We start from the raw sequence: 19,611 nt of genomic DNA, 5'->3' as shown, positions 1-19,611 counted from the left end.
TTAATTTTTGGTAGAGCGCTTCACTCTTTGTATGCATTTGAATACTACTAAATGTGAGTGCTCATTGCTGACAAATCCATTTCTTTAATTGCTATTGTACTGATACATTTACAGTGTTGATATATTTCCCTGTACTGATGGCCTATGTTTTACAATGTCTGTATCATGTTTCTAAAACTTAAATAAAAAAAATTATGCAAATACAGAAAAACCCCCAATGAGAATTAACTGTTAAAGAAAATCGTTGGCTTCAGGTGGATCTTGTGGAATGACAGTTTTAAGATATCTCACACCTTCATCAACGTTTTCAAGGAATAAAAAAAGCTAAAAGCATCTATCATGCCACACACAAAAAAAAAAAAAAAATCAAAAAGGTAGCATTAATAATAATATTATACTGTGTGTCCGTTAATACAGGTTTTAAAATTACTTAATTGTTTGCTTAATTTATTTGAATAAAATATGACCTTTTTATGTTAAAAACAAAACGGTTATTTTTCTTTAAACAAAACTATTTAAATTGTTATTTTTTTTACTTCCAGTAAAGTACTGCTGAAATGTTGATCAAATATGAATGAATAACCTATTAAACTGAAGATAACTTACCACCCAATAATTTAATTGATTAATCTATGCATATCAAATGATATATAACCAAAATCAGTAGGTCTAATATAAACCTGGAAAAATAATATGAAAAGTTATTCATTCATTCTAAAAATGAAATGATTTCAATTTAAAATTGTGATTTAAATCATTTTTTTTAGATCAAATCCACCCTGTTAGCTCCTGCAATGAAGTTAAGCACATTGTAAATCCCAAGCAGTACTTTATGTGTTTAACTGTTAGTTTATTACTGTAGTAGGCTTCATATCAAAGATTAGCAACTATAACATGCTATATTAAAAGGGAATTTTTAATTCATTATTCAGATAGAGAATTCAATTTAAAAAAAAAGTTTCCAATTTACTTCTATTATCAAATGTGCTTTGTTCTCATGTTATTCTTTGTTAAAGGGATACCTAGGTAGGTAGCGTGCACGTGCATGAAGCACAACATGACAGGAAATAGTGCTGCCATCTAGTGCTCTTGCCAATGTATAATATTGTTGCAAAACTGCTGTCATATTACTGCAGACATGCACACACTCCTGGGCTTAAAGGGATAGTCTAGTCAAAATTAAATGTCCATGATTCAGATAGAAAATTGCTTATAATTGCTGCTCTAATTTACTCCTATTATCAATTATTCTTCATTCTCTTGGTATCTTTATTTGAAAAAGGAAGAATATAAACTTAGGAGCCGGCCCATTTTTGGTTTATCACCTGGGTAGCACTTTCTGATTGGTGTCTAAATGTAGCCACCGATCAGGAAGCACTACCCAGCTGCTGAACCAAAAGTGGGCCGGCTCCTAAGCTTACATTAAAATAAAGATACCAAGAGAACGAAGAAAAATTGATTAATAGGAGTAAATTAGAAAGTTGCTTAACATTACCTGCTCTATCTGAATCATAAAAGTTTAATTTTGACTAGACTATTCCTTTAAATACCTGTTTTTCAACCAAGGATAACAAGATAACTAGGAAAATGTGATAATAGAAGTTAATTGGAAAGTTGTTTAAAACTCCAAGCTCTATCTCAATCATGAAATAATGTTTTTGGATTTTATGTCCCAATCTGTATAATATACAAATGACTAAATCTAGAATACTTACATTTATCCTACAGCATTGCAGACAATGGTAAGCAAGCCCTTTTGTAAACATCTATCTATTTGCAACCACCCACATAATCTGTGTACACTTTATGTTCTGCATTTTACACTTAGCAAAACAACCTTTCCCATGAGCACTTTATACAAAACACTTTTCTCCCTGCCCCAAACCTGACAAGCCACCTTTAAAAAGTGCACAATTGTTTCTTTGTTTTAGATGACACCAAGCAGCCTCCAGTACTTTTTATACATCCCGCCTTCATATTAACCAACTACTTATCTGCTTATCCTCATTTGCTCCTTAAATACATTTTTTAAGTTAATATTGCAAGCAAAAGAGAAATGGCAGCATTAGACCGGGGGTGTTTGTAGAAGGGATGGTGAACCTAAAGCATAAAACCTGGTTCTTGTGGTGGTGTTGTCAAATACCTTTATGATTTGGACACATGCTTGAGCAGGATGATAATGTACATCTAAAGTACACAACGTAAACAATCAGAGCCATATAGTTTGTTAAAGCATTATTATTGCATATTTTACTGACTGATTTTTATTTTGATTAACAGAATTTCTGTTCTAAGTTGTTTGAAATGATTGAGCGTCCTGATTTATACACACAACTAAAAAATTCTCACTGAAATTCCCATTCCCCAGTTTTGCACAACCAACACAGTTATAATACACGTTTTACCTATGTAATTACCTTGTATCTAAGCCTCTGCAGACTGCCCCCTTATTTCAGTTCTTTTGACAGACTTGCATTTTAGCCAATCAGTGCTCACTCCTTGGTAAATTCACGTGCATGAGCTCAATGTTATCTATATGAAACACATGAACTAAACACCCTCTAGTGGTGAAAAACTGTCAAATGCAGAGGCGGCCTTCAAGGTCTAATAAATTAGCATATGAACCTACTAGGTTTAGCTTTCAACTAAGAATACCAAGAGAACAAAGCAAATTGGGTGATAAAAGTAAATTGTGAAGTTGTTTAAAAAATACATTTGAATCATGAAAGGTTTTTTTGGACTTGACTGTCCCTTTAAAGAATAAAATTATCTTAAATATAGAAACCAAGTATGAGAAGCCTTTACTGACTACACACAAAAAAGTTAGAGATACTTGTCCCCAAGGTATGTAATATATGTTTACCACATTCAGTATGTCTATAATAAAGAAAATCAAAAGTATAGCAAACAAATAAATAAAAAATCAATAAATTGCTGCAGAATGAAAAAATAAATAGAATATGCTCTGCACAACAAATACACAAGATTCAGCAAGCCAAGATAAAACAACAAAAAAATTTACAGGAAGGAAATAGATTTTAAATGTTAGAATGAAAAACTCTACGCTAAAGCATTTTTCAAAGATCCTCCTTTGTAGGATTTTAGTTAGACTTATGTAAAGCAAATAGAGGATGTAAGATCTGCATGTGGCAAGAACATCTGACAGAGCAAAAACATATCAAAACAACTGTTGTACAACTAAACACTTAGCAGTTCGTCAAATATACCTTCCAAAGTGAGTTTCCTCTTCCCTAATATCTGCTTTTTAAGGTGGATTACTCATTGTGTCAAGAGAGTAACATCCTGCAAGGAAGAAGGGAAAAAAAGCCTCATTCAGGATTATGACGCACTGGACACATGCTCCAGATCATATGAATGGCCACATCTTTGCAGTTATTTTGAATTCTCTATATTATTATGACCCTCGGGCAATATAATAATGAAATGATATACCAGAATGCTAATGTAGGAACACTAGCATATATTTTGCAAACTTTAAGATATATCTGTACAATATTACCCCTTGTATTAGAGTTCTTCAGCTGTCACATTCCAAGCACTGTGTGGCACAAACATACGCAGCTGACAGTCTCAGTTACATTCAGTAACTGTGAAGGAGAAGTGGAAATTTACAAGTAAGAAAGTTACACAGTTTGAAAGTTTGAGTCCACAGGGGGAAAAAACAAAACAAAAAAAACAAACCACACAACATAAGCTTAATGAATAATTAAAAAAAAGTTAATATACAGCTAAAAAAAAAAAAGACTAGAATTGTAAAATATATATATATATATATATATATATATATATATATATATATATATAAATATAAATATATAAAACAAAAATGCGATTAACAGACACAAATAACATTCTATTAATGCCAAATTTGATATGTGAATACATTTTAGCCTGCCTGAAATCCTAATGGCTCATCTAAACAAGAAATTTATTTATTCAGGAGATGAACACAATATGCCAACCATGTTGTTACTGCTGGATCAGTGCTGTGAAACACATGACACGAGTTCTGAATGAGCAAGTGTTGAAAAACCCTGACAGTGCTACTCCCCAGCACTACAGGATTATAAACCCCTACAGGGTCAATGGGCAGTGCCCAGGTGATGATGATTGATGAGATGAACAGAGCCAGAGTAGACCTAGGATTATTTGAAAGGGACATAAATGACAGATAAGGAAAGGAAAGTGGAATAGAGCTCCAAATTCAGGATGATCCAGCAAAGTGTAGGATAATTAGGATAAATTGGCACACACAATTGGTTTGGTGAGCCCATTAACCCTTGAACTTCATAGACAGGTGCATCCAATCATGAGAAAAGGTATTTAAGGTGGCCAATTGCAAGTTGTTGTTCTATTTGACTCTCCTCTGAAGACTGGCAAAATGGGGGCCTCAAAGCAACTCTCAAATGACCTGAAAATAAAGATTGTTCAACATTATGGTTTAGGGGAAGGCTACAAAAAGCCATCACAGAGATTTAAGCTGTCAGTGTCCACTGTAAGGAACATAGTGAGGAAATGGAAGCCCACAGGCACAGTTCTTGTTAAGGCCAGACGTGGCAGGAAAAGTAAAATATCGGAGAGGCAAAGGCAAAAGGATGGTGAGAACTGTCAAAAACAACCCACAGACCACCTCCAAAGACCTACAACATCATCTTGCTGTAGATGGTTTCACTGTGCATTGTTCAACAATTCAGCGCACTTTGCACAAGGAGAAGCTATATGGGAGAGTGATGCGGAAGAAGCCTTTTCTGCACACACGTCACAAACAGAGTCGCTTGAGGTATGCAAACGCACATTTGGACAAGCCAGATTCATTTTGGAAGAAGGTGCTGTGGACTGATGAAGCAAAGATTGAGTTATATGGTCATAACAAGGGGCGTTATGCATGGTGGCAAAAGAACACAGCATTCCAAGACAAACACTTGCTACCCAAAGTAAAATTTGGTGGATGTTCCATCATTCTGTGGGGCTGTGCTGTCAGTACCGGGAATCTTGTTAAAGTTGAGGATCGCATGGATTCCACTCAATATCAGCAGATACTTGAGAATAATGTTGAGGAATCAGTCACAAAGTTGACTATTGGATATTTTAACAACGATCCAAAACACTGCTCAAAATCTTCTCTGGCATTTATGCAGAGGAACAAGTACAATGTTCTGGAATGGCTATCCCAGTCCCCAGACCTGAAGATCATTGAAAATCAGTGTGGTGATTTGAAGCGGGCTGTCCATGCTCGGCAACCATCAAACCTAACTGAACTGGAGATGTTTTGCAAGGAAGAATGGTTCAAAATAGCTTCATCCAGAATCCAGACACTCATTACAGGCTTTGGAAGCGTCTAGAGGCTGTTATTTCTGCTAAAGGAGGCTCTACTAAATATTGATGCAATATTTCTGTTGGGGTGCCCACATTTATGCACCTGTCTAATTTCGTTCTGATGCATATTGCACATTTTCTGTTAATCCAATAAACCTCATTTCACTACTGAAATATTACTGTGTCTTTCAGTTATTTGATAGATCAAAATTAAATTGCTGATCCAAACACCCAATTATTTATAAATGAAAAAAAAAAAAAAATATATATAATAATAATAATAATAATAATAATAATAATAATAATAATAATAATAATAATAATAATAAATATATATATATATATATATATATACACACACACACTGTGCGCGCGTGTGTGTGTTCTAATATAGATAGCTCTACGTTGTTTTGGTCATCTAAAAACTGATGACTGCGCGATATATATATATATATTTTTTATTTATTTTTTAAGGCTATACATTCTTAATAAGGATTATTTTCTTATACCTAGACACTGAATGGTTAGGGGTGCTGCTCATGTATATGTATATATATTATATATATATATATATATATATATATATATATATATATATATATATATATATATATATATATATATATATATATATATATATATATATATATATATATATATATATATATATATATATATATATATATATATATATATATATTAGGGCATCGATATAATAATTTTTATTTGTCTGGCAATGTCTCACTATACTTCTTTTGACATTGTTCTTTGGTTTTATGTGCTAGGATTACAGTATACTAATCGATGTTAATAGCCCTTAACATGATGTTTGAAACTGTGGAGTCTGACGTCGCCATGGTAACTTGATGCTATCATACGCACGATATTGTGCGTCGTTCCTAGTTGAGCCCGGCATGTTGCACTACATGTTGCCATGGTGACGCCTAACACCGCTTTGTGATTAACCGGATCCTGGTCACATGGGCGGAGTATTGTTTGATCACGGAGAGTGACCATGCCCACCGCCTAACACGTTGAATATATCGTGGTAAGTAATGGCGGACTCTGTGTGTGTTTTTGTTATAAACTGCAATATATCGCTATACATGTTTATGTATTTATGTAAAGATGTTCTCTTCCCTTGTGTTTAGTGATGAATAATGTCTGGCATTTGTTAGCTTTTGGCTGCTGATCGGTAGTGATGTAGAAACTATAAGTTATACTTATGTTATAGATCCATATCCACTTTTAACATGTCACTGATTTAATATATATATCTAGGGTTCACTGGACCCTACACATTTATAATATTGTTCATGTTGAAACACTAATGATTATTTTGTTTTGATGAAAGATTTTGTGTACATATGATGTAATATCATCTCCTACTTGTTTTATGAGAAAGAGAGAGGAAAAGAGAGAGAAAGAGAGGGAAAGAGAAAGAGAGACAGACTCTGCTTTTAACTTTTTTTCAATAAAAGTTATTTTTTACTTAAATCCAGTGAGTGCTGTCTTTGCTCTGGACTGTTTATATCTGACACATGCACCCAGGTATATGCTTACCTCAAAATAGTGGTTAAATAGTGTATATATTATATATATTATTACAATTATGGGGGGAGATAAAAAAAAACTGAAATTAAAGGGACAGTCAAGTATAAATTAAACTTTCATTATTCAGATAGGACTTTTAATTTTAATTGACTTTCCAATTTACTTTTATCATCAAATTTGCTTTTTTCTCTTGGTATTCTTAGTTTAAACTAAACATAGGTAGACTCATATGCTAATTTCTAAGCCTTTGAGGGCTGCCTCTTATCACATGCTTTTTAAATCTCTTTTCAACACAAAGAGACAGAAAGTACACGTGGGCTATATAGATAACACTGTGTTCAGGCACAGAACGTTATTTAAGATCTAGCACAATGCAATGCTAAATTTAAGACAATAGATAATAAACAGTCACAGTCATGTGATCAGGGGGCTGGAAGAAGGTTCTTAGATACAAGGTAATCACAAAGGTAAAAAGTACATTAATATAACTGTGTTGGTTATGCAAAACTGGGGAATGAGTAATAAAGGGATTATCTATCTTTTAAAACAATAACAATTCTATGGTTGACTGTCCCTTTAAAATCCTCCATGTCTCAAAATTAAATCAATGTAAATATTTGCATAGGAAATTGGCACATCTAAGCAAGTATCCCCGCTTGCTTTCCCCCAGAAATAACTCATATACAATGTTACCAATGCACAAGAGAATTCTGGGTAAGTTATGCAAATTCTCTGTTTTTTTGCTTCAAAATAATACTGTTTTAACACAGCTATCCTTTTAACAGGATTATTACAGTAAAACCAAAAATCACTCACTAGACAGCCTGTTTCGTTCTTTTTGGAACTCATCAGTAGGAGATAGATTCCTTCTGGAATTATAGGAGGCAGTAAGGGATCACTTTAACAGAGAAAGAAATAAAAGACAACCTAAGTCTAAACAATAACTCTGGGAAGTGCTGAAAGAAGCCTGGTATAATATACCAAAATATTACTTCAGAAAACTACAGGAAAAAAAAAGAAAAAAAAAAAAGTTCAAGATGTGCTTAGTGCCAAGTGAGGTCATATTAAATACTGACTTTTGCCTAAAAAAAGCAATTTCTTTCATGTGATTGGCAAGAGTCTATGAGCTAGTGACGTATGGGATATACAATCCTACCAGGAGGGGCAAGGTTTACCAAACCTCAAAATGCTTATAAATACACCCTCACCACACCCACAATTCAGTTTTACAAACTTTGCCTCCTATGGAGGTGGTGAAGTAAGTTTGTGCTAAGATTTCTACGTTGATATGCGCTTCTCAGCATTTTGAAGCCAGATTCCTCTCAGAGTACAGTGAATGTCAGAGGGTTGTGAAGGGAGTATTACCTATTGAATGCAATGGTTTTCCTTGCGGGAGATCTATTTCATAGGTTCTCTGTTATCGGTCGCAGAGATTCATCTCCTACCTCCCTTATTCAGATCAACGATATAATCACATATTCCATTACCTCTAATGATAACTGTTTCAGTACTGGTTTGGCTATCTGCTATATGTGGATGGGTCAAAAATGAATCAGTCATTGACTGACACTGATGTACACTTGTGAAGCACTCACATTCTTTTAATGCCTTACTGGACAGATTAGTAGAAAAAAATGAAGGGGAGGAGGAGTATACATATTAAAATATAATCTTTAATAGAAACGTATTTAAAAAATTGGGGTGTTTAACATACACACAGAGAAAACAGCTTTAAAAAACACAGGAAAATTGTGGTATTATATATTTCAGATGTTTAATAGTTAATCCACTATCAGTGAGTTATAATTAATCAATCTGACCTAGGATGTCGCTGTTAATCCATAGTCAGAATATATAAATATTCACTCACTGATGAATTAACTACAAGAAGTTTTAAAAGGGGGTCCCTAATATAGAATTAAATCAAAAGAATAGTAGGTTATCTTCTGATATTAAACTGCGATTGGAAAAAGTATACTTGATACTAATATATATATATATATATATATATATATATATATATATATATATATATATATATATATATATATATATATATATATATATATATATATATATATATATATATATATATATATATATATAGAGAGAGAGAGAGAGAGAGAGAGACTTAGGATATAAGTATTCAAAGCGTGCTTTTAAATTTATGTAGAAAGTACTTATGTAATAACATTCAGCCGTGGCTGATATTCGTGACAAATTGTATGCCGCTTTCAAAAAATAGTAATTTATGCCATATAGTTCATGACACATATCACTGATATAATCTGTCCTTATATTTATATTTGTTTCAATGCATAGTGTGTATAATAACTTTTAAAGTTATAATTCACTAAGTACTATTAGCTGCAGTATATTCCTATCCATAACTTGGATGTCTATTTGCAGTTAATTATATGCATTCATTACAACAATGCTGTAAATTTATAATGGACCTCCCAGTACAAACTCAAAATAACTGTTGGTTGAATTCTTATGCGGTAAATAACGGTTACTTGTATAGTTTTAGTGCTAGTGCGGTTACGATGGATTATATATCATTTAAGCATATGACCACCCACGTCTTCATATATTGTAACCAACGGTTGCTAATGACACCAAACTATAAGGGGGTTTAAGATAGATCATATATAGTGAGAATATACATGGCCATCTACCCCAAATTAAGTGAATCTGACACCGCTCAAGCTTATAATCACTGCTTGTTGAAAAGTACTTATGATGATTTTAAATGCGGTAAATAGCGGTATATTATTACAAGTTAAATACTTAGAAAACACTTAAAAAGTACAAGATAAATTATATATAGTTAGTATATGTGCAACCGTCCACAACTGCAAGTGCGGTAAACCGCTGTAACTGATATATACTGAATGCTTAGTATAGATTGTATGTGGTCAGACTGTATATGACCATCCACAATGCATAGTTATTCAAGTTAAGTCAAATATCGCTAAATACTGATAACCGCCAGTATTAAAAGATACTATAGTAATTTTTGAGTAGTAAATTTAAATTACGAAACACAGGAAATTACATCACGTAGCAAAATAACACCAAATGACACGTTGAAGGGAAGAAAGGTATAGCGGTGCCACTTCCGGTAAACATATGCGAGACAATTCCGGTATAAACAAATACAACAAGGGGGAAAAGAAACACGGTAGCACAGGAAATGAGATAAATATGAAACGGATAGTGAAGGAGGATGGGGAAGTTTAACAGCGGACACCAGGAAACAATATGGGGAATCAAAAAATCTTTTGGCGCTAAAACCTAAATAAATTAACGATCTAGTAAGTGTATACAAGGCCACCAATAGGTAAGCAATTTAGTCTTGATAAAGGCCTTATGTAAAGGCCGAAACGCGTTGACAAATTGGTAAGCCTTATTTCAATCTTAAACATTGTCTATTAGCGTTATTGCACTATTTTCTGTTCTTGTTTTTCATATATTAACAGATTTTGTCACTGCAACTGAGGGATCTGTATAAAGGATATCCACGGGAGGGCTGATAATAATCCACATGTATGGATAATCCATAAACTGGTGAAGTCAATTTATTCATTCTACTCCTTATTACTGTTTGTGAACATTGACACATAATATCGACATATAGGAATACAAGTTTTAGGATACTTCAGGACACAACCTATTTTTTTAAAGATTTTGTAGAATTTTTTAAACACTGAATTTTAGAGACACTATTTTTTCCATTGCACAGATTTTTTGTATTTTTTATATTTTCTACACAGAGTATTTTTATTTTTATATATATTTTTTTGCCTTGGCACACAATCTAATATATTTTGGATCACACACACACACATTTTTTGGATCACTTGTTTGGAGCTACACTGCTGGACATTAGTTTTCTATAGGACACTAAAATTTGGATTCAAGTAAGAGACATTTAGGATTCTAAGGCAGAGTGGAAACATTCACTCATAAAGTGACTATATTAGGACTACCACGTCTCAAGTGTATTACAAGTCCTTGAATGGGCATTTCTTAAACCATTTTACTTACTTTTTTAGTCTAGGTGCACCTAGTAGATCTACTATATAATTTTAAGACAACATTCAACTGTTTAAATTCCATTTTTATGTTTTTAATGTTTGGATTCATTTGAGCATAAGGTATATATGCTATATATGGTTTATATGGTCCGACAGTCTATACATTAATTGGGAGAATACAATAGACCATATACTAGGACAGTATTACCCCATTAAGGCAAACTACATTGTCATACCTATTAATTGTCCAATATAATAGGATACTGTATCAATAAACTAGATTGGTATTAAAGGGACAGTCTACATCAGAATTCTTATTGTTTGAAAAGATAGATAATCCCTTTATTACCCATTCCCCAGTTTTGCATAACCAACACAGTTATAATAATATATGTTTAACCTCTGTGATTATCTTGTATCTAAGCCTCTGCAAACTGCCCCTTTATTTCAGTTCTTTTGACAGACTTGCAGTTTAGCCAATCACTGCCTGCTCCCAGATAACTTCACGTGCACAGTGTTATCTATATGAAATACGTGAACTAACACCCTATAGTGGTGAAAAACTGTTCAAATGCATTCTGAAAAGAGGTGGCCTTCAAGGTCTAAGAAATTGGCATATGAACCTCCTAGGTTTAGCTTTCAACTAAGAATACCAAGAGAACAAAGCAAAATTGGTGATAAAAGGAAAATTGTTTAAAATTACATGCTCTATCTGAATCATGAAAGTTTATTTTGGCCTAGACTGTCCCTTTAATAAATAAGATTTGTTTTAAACACCTCCTCATAGGCGCTTTTATATAATTCAGTTTATTAATCTATTATGGTTCCCAAGAAAGTTATCCTTGTATTTGGAACTAAAGAGCTCTTTTACAAATTTACCTTCAATCTGTGAGATCGCAGGAAGGATAACAGCATTTCCGTGTGGGACCTTGCTTGTTGTAAGGATGGCGCCTGGACCAGGATGTCGTCCAGATAGGGCGCCACTGCAATGCCCTATAATCGTAGCACCGTCAACAGAGATACCAGAACCTTTGAGAAAATTCTGGGAGCTGTGGCAAGCACGAAAGGAAGAGCCACGAATAGAAAGGGTTTGTCTAGAAAAGCAAACCTTAGAAACTTGTGATAATCCCTGTGAATGGGAACATGTAGGTACGTGTCCTTTAAATCCACTGTTGTCATAAATTGACCCTCTTGGACCAAAGGAAGAATGGAACAAATAATTTCCATCTTGAAGGACGGTACTCTGAGGAATTTGTTTAGACTCTTGAGATCTAAAATTGGCCTGAAGGTTCCCTCTTTTTGGGAGCCACGAACAGATTGGAGTAAAACCCCAGACCCCGTTCCTGCATTGGAACAGGAATTATCACTCCCAGGACGGAAAGGTCCCGTACACAGTGTAAGAATGCCTCTCTTTTTGTCTGGTCTACAGATAATCTTGAAAGCAGAAACCTGCCTCTGGGAGGAAAACTTTTGAACTCTAGTTTGTATCCCTGGGACACTATGTCTACTGCCCATGGATCCTAAACATCTCGAACCCAAGCCTGAGCGAAGAAGGAAAGCCTGCCCCCTACAAGATCCGGTCCCGGATCGGGGGCAGGCCCTTCATGCGGTCTTTGATTCAATAGCAAGCTTCTTGGATTGTTTTCCCTTATTCCAAGACTGATTGGGTCTCCAGGAAGGTTTAGGCTGTTCTTGCTTGGAAGAGGAAGAATTTCCCTTGAAATTTCGAAAGGAACAAAACTTACTCTGACGTCCCTTTTGATTGTTTCTCTTATCTTGAGGGAGAAGATGACCCTTTCCTCCCGTAATATCAGAGATTATTTCCGTCAATATTGGAAAAAAGATTAAACTTCTTGCGCTATAAATCCAACAGCAAGGACCAGCACCACAGATGGATACTAGTTCCCTACAAACTAGCAAAAGGAATACTGAAGTGAAAAAACAAGTACTGTGGGCGCCTTAAAGGGCAGGTCAAAAAAAATATATGAGTTGATTATGTCCCAATACATATGAAAAAAAAAAAATAATAATAATCTTTCAACAAATGATAGGTAAATAATCAAGAAAAAAAGAAAATCAACAGCCAATTGAAATGAATGTTAAAATATAATTTAATTAGACTTTACTAAATGTATTAAAAAAGTTGTAAGCGAAATAATTCATACAATGAGATAAATATAAACATTCATTTCAATTGGCTGCACATTATTTCCGTCAAGCCCGGTCCAAACAAGGTCTTTCCCTTGAAAGGAATCGCTAAAAGTTTAGACTTAGATGACACATCTGCAGACCAAGGTTTTAACCATAAGGCTCTGGGGGCTAGAACAGCAAAACCTGAGATCTTCGCTCCCAGTTTGATAACTTGTAGGGAAGCATCAGTAATAAAGGAATTAGCCAATTTAAGGGCTTTTATCCTATCCTGGATCTCATCAAGGGGAGTGTCTGTCCTAATAGCATCAGACAACGCATCAAACCAATATGCCGCAGCACTAGTGACGGTAGCAATGCACACAGCAAGTTGCCATTATAAACCTTGGTGTACATACATCTTCTTGAGTAACCCCTCTAATTTTTTGTCCATAGAGTGGAAACAGCTCCTTCCACCTTGGGTACTGTTTGCCAAGCCTCCTTGATAGAGTCAGCTATGAGAAACATCTTTTTAAATATAGGAGATGGAGAAAAACGGATACCCGGTCTCTCCCATTCCTTAGCAATGATCTCAGAAGCTCGGTCTGGTACAGGAAAAAATATATCCAAGGTGAGTGGAGAAAAAGAACACAGGAGGAATAATCACTTAATATATAATGTATACAATATGGTATTAAGCCAGAGTCATTAGCCCAGTTAGGGTATACATATAATGACCAGTTTGTACAAGAATATATATTTAGCGGAGGATATTGCCCCCCAGGAGGGTTCCCCTACCTCCGTGGGGCATATGTAGCATAAACACACGGCCGTTCAAAGAGACTGTAGTCTAGATGTAGAATATATCTTAACGTTCTAGAGACAGCAAACTTCCAGGCACATACCTGCTGTCCTTCGGGACTCCTTCAGCTTTCACTCGGGGCAATCTTTACCTCTCAAAAGTGTCTGATGATCCTGTTCAATCCGGACTCTAGGCTGTGTCCTGAACCTCCAATAACGGAAGTGCCGGTTTTGCTTCCTCCGGTGAGAGTCCCTGATGATGAGTGTGCTCTGCGACCAGAACCTGAATCGCTCTCAGCGTCTGTGCTTGCTACATATGGCCACTACTAAGTAGATAAAGAAAATAAGCAGCACAGACACTAGAATAATGTGAATACAGTGCAGTTTTATTTACAGGTAGCGCAAAGAAAGCGCTGCATGAGTGGATCAAAAAAAAAATTAAAAAAAAATTATATATATATAGCGTGGAGGGGATAATTACAGCGGGGTTAGAATACTGTACAAGAACAATGCAATGCAGGCAGGACTAGAAAACAGGTAAACGCGTTTCAGCTCACGGCCTTACTCATTACCTAATTAAAATGATGCAAAGTGTTGTTTAAAACTACCCGCCCACTTACCCATTGGACTGCCGGGGCACACCCCCTTTATGAGACAGACCAATGGGAAATTGTACAAATAAACTTCAATAAAAAATGCAGCTCCAAATCAAACATAATAAAGTGTTAAATTACAAAATACTCGATCTATTTAACTATAAATCAGCACAGTACAATATACTACAATATGTATGAATACTGTGTGTATTAATGACAAAGAACTCGTCAGTCCAACTCCACAGTGTCTCCGAATGTGCCGCTGTGTCTCTCCATGTCCACGCCCACTGAAATACAATATACCACTTCATTAGTGTGTGCGTGCAATCTATCGGTCTATTGCTGTTAGAGTTAAATACATAACAGGTAAACCACTCAGACGGCAAATATCATGGACTGGGGCTATGCACATAAGGAAGAGATTAGACACCCACCTAACCATTAACCCTAATGCGAAATCTACAGACAGATATAATAAAGTGAACTTAGTCTGGATTTTAAGCAAATAAAGGGGTTACGAACCAGTTAAGGGAGGATATGTGGTACGGCTAGTCTAGAAGAGATGGACTCATATCCCACTGGTCCAATGGCCCTCCTAATAGTAAGCACATAAATGACAAAAAAAATAAATTAGAAAGCTAGAGGAAGACATATGATCTCTCCTCAGCCCATTCAAGTGGTGCTATATTAGGAGGGACAAATGAATCGTGGTATGATTAGAATAGCTAGATTGGTTTCCACCTTGCCGACTAAATAGATCGAGTATTTTGTAATTTAACACTTCATTATGTTTGATTTGGAGCTGCATTTTTGATTGAAGTTTGTTTGTACAATTTCCCATTGGTCTGTCTCATAAAGGGGGTGTGTCCAATGGGTAAGTGGGCGGGTAGTTTTAAACAACACTTTGCATCATTTTAATTAGGTAATGAGTAAGGCCGTGAGCTGAAACGCGTTTACCTGTTTTCTAGTCCTGCCTGCATTGCACTTGTACAGTATTCTAACACCGGGGTAATTATCCCCTCCACGCTATGTGCGCATAGTTATTCTGTGCTGCTTATTTTCTTTATCTACCTGGTACAGGAAAAACCTCGACCGAGGAAGGTACCTCAAAATATTTGTTTAGCTTACTGGATTTTTTCAGATTAACTACAACCATAGTGTCGCTGTCATCCAATGTAGCTAAAACCTCCTTAAGTAACAGACGGAGGTGTTCAAGCTTAAACCTGAAGGATACAACTTCAGTATCAGAAGGAGGAATTACACTGTCAGAGTCTGAGATCTCACCCTCAGAGGCTACCGAAAGATCCTCCTCAGGCTTCTGTTAGGGGGCATCCGAAATAGCAACAACTGCGTCAGTAACCTCACCTACTGAATGTCTACTTCCTCTTGCGCTTTCCCTGCAGCATGGGAAAGGCAGATAATGCATCAGAAACCGCAGAGGACATGAGAGAAGCGATGTCTTGCAACGTGACTCCAGGAGGAGTTAGAGAGGAAGCACAGGGCACTGCATGTGTGGGCGATACAAGTTGGGACGCTTGAGGAGAAAGCTGCGGCATATTTTGTACATTGTCATTAGACTCCTGAACAACATCCTCCTTGGAAAAATGTTGGCTCAGAAAAAAAGTCTATCCCTGTAATTTAAAGTTCTCTCAATACATGAGGAACAGAAAGGGATTGGTGGCATTTTGCAAAGCCTTTTGATCCATCCAGATTCACAATGGATCAAATTATCAACTTACAACCTTGAATCTTTAATTAAAAATTAAAATAACAAAACCGTTACTGTCACTTTAATTTTAAACCGTCACCTTTTTTACTTAGGCTACAAAAGTGAAATAAATAAATAAAATAAACACCTCAGCTTCTTTGCTGAGGTGCCTACCTGACCTGCTACACCGGAGAGTGATACTCCTTTCTAAGTAAATGATCCGGAACCCAGCAGCATAAAAAGTGATCAGTTTTCCGGTCCAACAAACGGCCGCTTTTAGTAAAAAACAAGCGTTTCTAGCTGGACCCAGAAAAACTATTCATCCGCACACCCGGAAGAGAAGTAAAAGTGGAGCGCAACTCAGATTACCAACTCACGTAGCTCCACCCATCGTGGGCGTTCTCAAACCAAAATCTCCCGGTCTGTGTTTTATGTATAAAGTGTAACCGCCAGGAGATGTCGAACCACCATAGCGTATTCTCCTAGCCCCAGTGCCTGCTAAAAATGCTGTCATGTCAATCCTCTCCAGTATAGGAGAGTTTAAAAGTTACAATATAAAGTGCCTTTACTTAAATTGGCCCCTTTGTCATTTTTATGTGTTTGAAATAAAGTGCCCCCTTTTTGTGGAGTGTCTCTCCTTCCCAGAAATAATAAAGTCAGCACTTACCTCCAATTCTGCTGGACAGCAAGGCGGCTCACCAGGTTTGAGAGGTCCTTTCCCTCACATAGCCCTGTGGAAAGGAAAAAAGACTCAGTAATTTTACTCAGGCTTACAGAGTTAAGGCAGCATAAATTACATGGGAGGCGCAGTGAGAATTATGTCCCACAAGTTCCCATTGCTCTAAAGCCACCACTGCCCTACTGAAGAGACTGATGTGGACTACGGCTACATCCTAGTACAAAGCAGCACAATCTTGCCCTACTTTAAAAAAAAAAAAAAAAACTTGCTTGAAAAATCTTTTTCTAACACCAAACTTTACCACTTCCTTGCTCTAACGTAGGCAAAGAGAATGACTCGGGTGGGAGAGAAGGGAGGTGATATTTAGCAGCTTTGCTATGGTGCTCTTTGCTGCCTCCCAATAGTAATTAGATGATCCGTGGACTCATTGTGTCATTAGAAATAAATAAAAAGTAAACGAAACACCACTGCTTACAGCAAATATAAAACACTCCTTTACAAATGCAGTCCCAGTAAGGGTGCTAACAATATATTTCCAAACATTAAAGTGGCAAAGAAATTAGTTATTTACAATAAGAGCAGTCAAGCTGTGGAACCTATGCCTCTAGAGGTAGTGACGGCAGATTCAGTGGTTAGCTATAATTTTGTCTAAAATGAAATAGGTGGTTATAAAATGCAAGGCAAAAAATGTACCAGTGTTATTAAAGGGATATGAAACAGAGCTCCTTTAGTAAAATAAATGTTAAATCAAAAGTAAACATCAACTTACTTTGTTTTCTTGCAAAATGAGCACTTGGAAATTCTCAGTGTAGCCCCTGCCTACAGCTTGATAACTGAGCAGACATGTTTATAACTTAAAGGGACAGTCAAGTCAAAATTAAAAATGTCATGATTCAGATAGGGCATGCAATTTTAAACAAGTTTCCAATTTACTTTGATCAAATTTGCTTTGTTATATTGGTATTCTTTGTTAAAAAGCTAAACCTAGTTATGCTCATAAACTGATTTCTAAGCCTTTGAAGGCCGCCTCTTATCTCAGTGAATTTTGACAGTTTTTCATAGCTTGACACAACTAGTTCATGCGTGTCATAAAGATTACTGTGCTCAATTCCGTTTAGTTATTTATGAGTCAGCACTGATTAGCTAAAATGCAACTGTCAAAAGAAATGCGAAGGAGGCAGTTTACAGAGGCTTAGATATAAAAAGGTAATCAAAGAGTTAAAGGTTTATTAATATAACAGTGTTGGTTATGCAAAACTGTGGAATGGTTAATAAAGGCATTATCTTTTAAACAAAACAAAAAAATATCTAATAGACTGCCCCTTTAAGTTGTAATCAGTCTCTTCTGATCATGAGCAGAACCTGACTTCCGGTCTCTCTAGCTTTTACTTAATAGTAAGCAGATCACGTTACTCTAAAAGATTTAGAACATCAAGCTAGATATGCATAATTGTAAATACTCCACCCCCTTGTGGGGCTGTGAAAGGAAGTAATGAACACTGCATAAATCGTTTTTTGGTTTGGTTTTGTTTTTTAAAAAAGTATATAATTTCAAAATGAATACATATTGAAATTATGTATAGTATGTATATTACGTATAACCCAATACTTAGTGCTTTCTTTTTTTTATTACAATGAAACCGACTTTAATATTACTTTAAAGTTATTTTTAAAGGGACATTAAACCCAAAATGTTTCTTTTATGATTTAGAAAGAGCATACAATTTTAAACAACTTTTTAATTTACTTCTATTATCTAATTTGCTTCATTCTCTTGATATACTTTGCTTAAAATCATATTATGTGCATTGCTATTTATTCAACAAAGGATATCTAAAGAATTACACAATTAGATAATAGAAGTAAATTGGAATGTTGTTTAAAATTGTATTCTCTATTTGGATCATGAAAGATTTTATTTGGGTTTAGTGTCCCTTTAAGACAGGGACACGGGGTTACAGACTATATGTAAAGGTTAGCTTACTTTTTGTTTGATTTCAGCCTCAAATACTATGTATTATTGTGCCAGATTAATACACTACATGTGACTCCCAACTTGGTTGTCCAAGGCTAGGACAACCAAAATACAGTTTGCAGTCAGCCTTACAATAACGCTAACATTGCTAATACGAGATCTAGTGTGTTTTTCCCTAGTTGTTCATACACTTCATGCTCCTAAGATCTGCAGGCCCAATCAGGCTGCTTACCTACCTGTCCAAACACACCAGGGGCGCCGCCTGCTCCCTGGGGAGGGAATGCTGCATCCTCCCCTTCCTGGCCCTTGTTTACTGCGTCGGCATACACTGACAGAAGGCAGCTGAGAAACAGACAATGCCCAGATCAGCAGGGTATGCGCTTAACACCTAACATACGCAGGAAGCTTGACGAGACTAGTTTTCAGGCCAGACAGACTACTAGGGGTTGCTCACATCAACGCATCGGTACGAACGGATGGTACATCCGGGCACCATTTCCGGGCAGCTGCTGAAGCTGTTGCTGGGAAGGAGGGGACGTTGCTAGGGAGGACCTCAGGTCGACAGTAACATTTAGGGATCAGCTGACTGTCAATCTGGATTAGTGTTAGGTATTGATTTTTAACCAGTAGGTTGCCAGAGAGAGCTAGAGTGTCTACAAACAACCAATGTGTTAACCCCTTAACGTACAATGCGTACATTACCCCAAATTGCATAGTAGTTGTTCAAAGCTTGTAACATCCTTAATTGTTAAAATACATTTAATTTATGATTTCATTTATAATATAACAAGTAA

General features: G+C 35.8%; 1 protein-coding gene across 3 annotated transcripts in view; it reads right to left on the bottom strand.

Annotated features, from left to right (window-relative positions):
- The window catches only part of CLCN3 (chloride voltage-gated channel 3), a 294,065-nt gene extending 274,864 nt beyond the window's left edge, over nt 1-19,201 (bottom strand). Inside the window, exon 1 of one of the 3 annotated variants that reach the window (XM_053703819.1) lies at nt 19,054-19,201. The gene's annotated coding sequence lies outside the window, so the exon portion shown is untranslated. Of the gene's footprint in view, nt 1-3,227; nt 3,317-19,053 lie in introns of those variants that run through there. The other 2 variants (XM_053703820.1, XM_053703822.1) reach the window with 2 other exon arrangements.
- Between the last annotated feature and the right edge of the window lie 410 nt (nt 19,202-19,611).

Source organism: Bombina bombina, chromosome 2 (assembly GCF_027579735.1).
Source record: "Bombina bombina isolate aBomBom1 chromosome 2, aBomBom1.pri, whole genome shotgun sequence".
Classification (NCBI taxonomy): domain Eukaryota; kingdom Metazoa; phylum Chordata; class Amphibia; order Anura; family Bombinatoridae; genus Bombina; species Bombina bombina.
The sequence above is the reverse complement of the archived record's forward strand: the minus strand, read 5'-3'. Positions and strand labels throughout refer to the sequence as shown.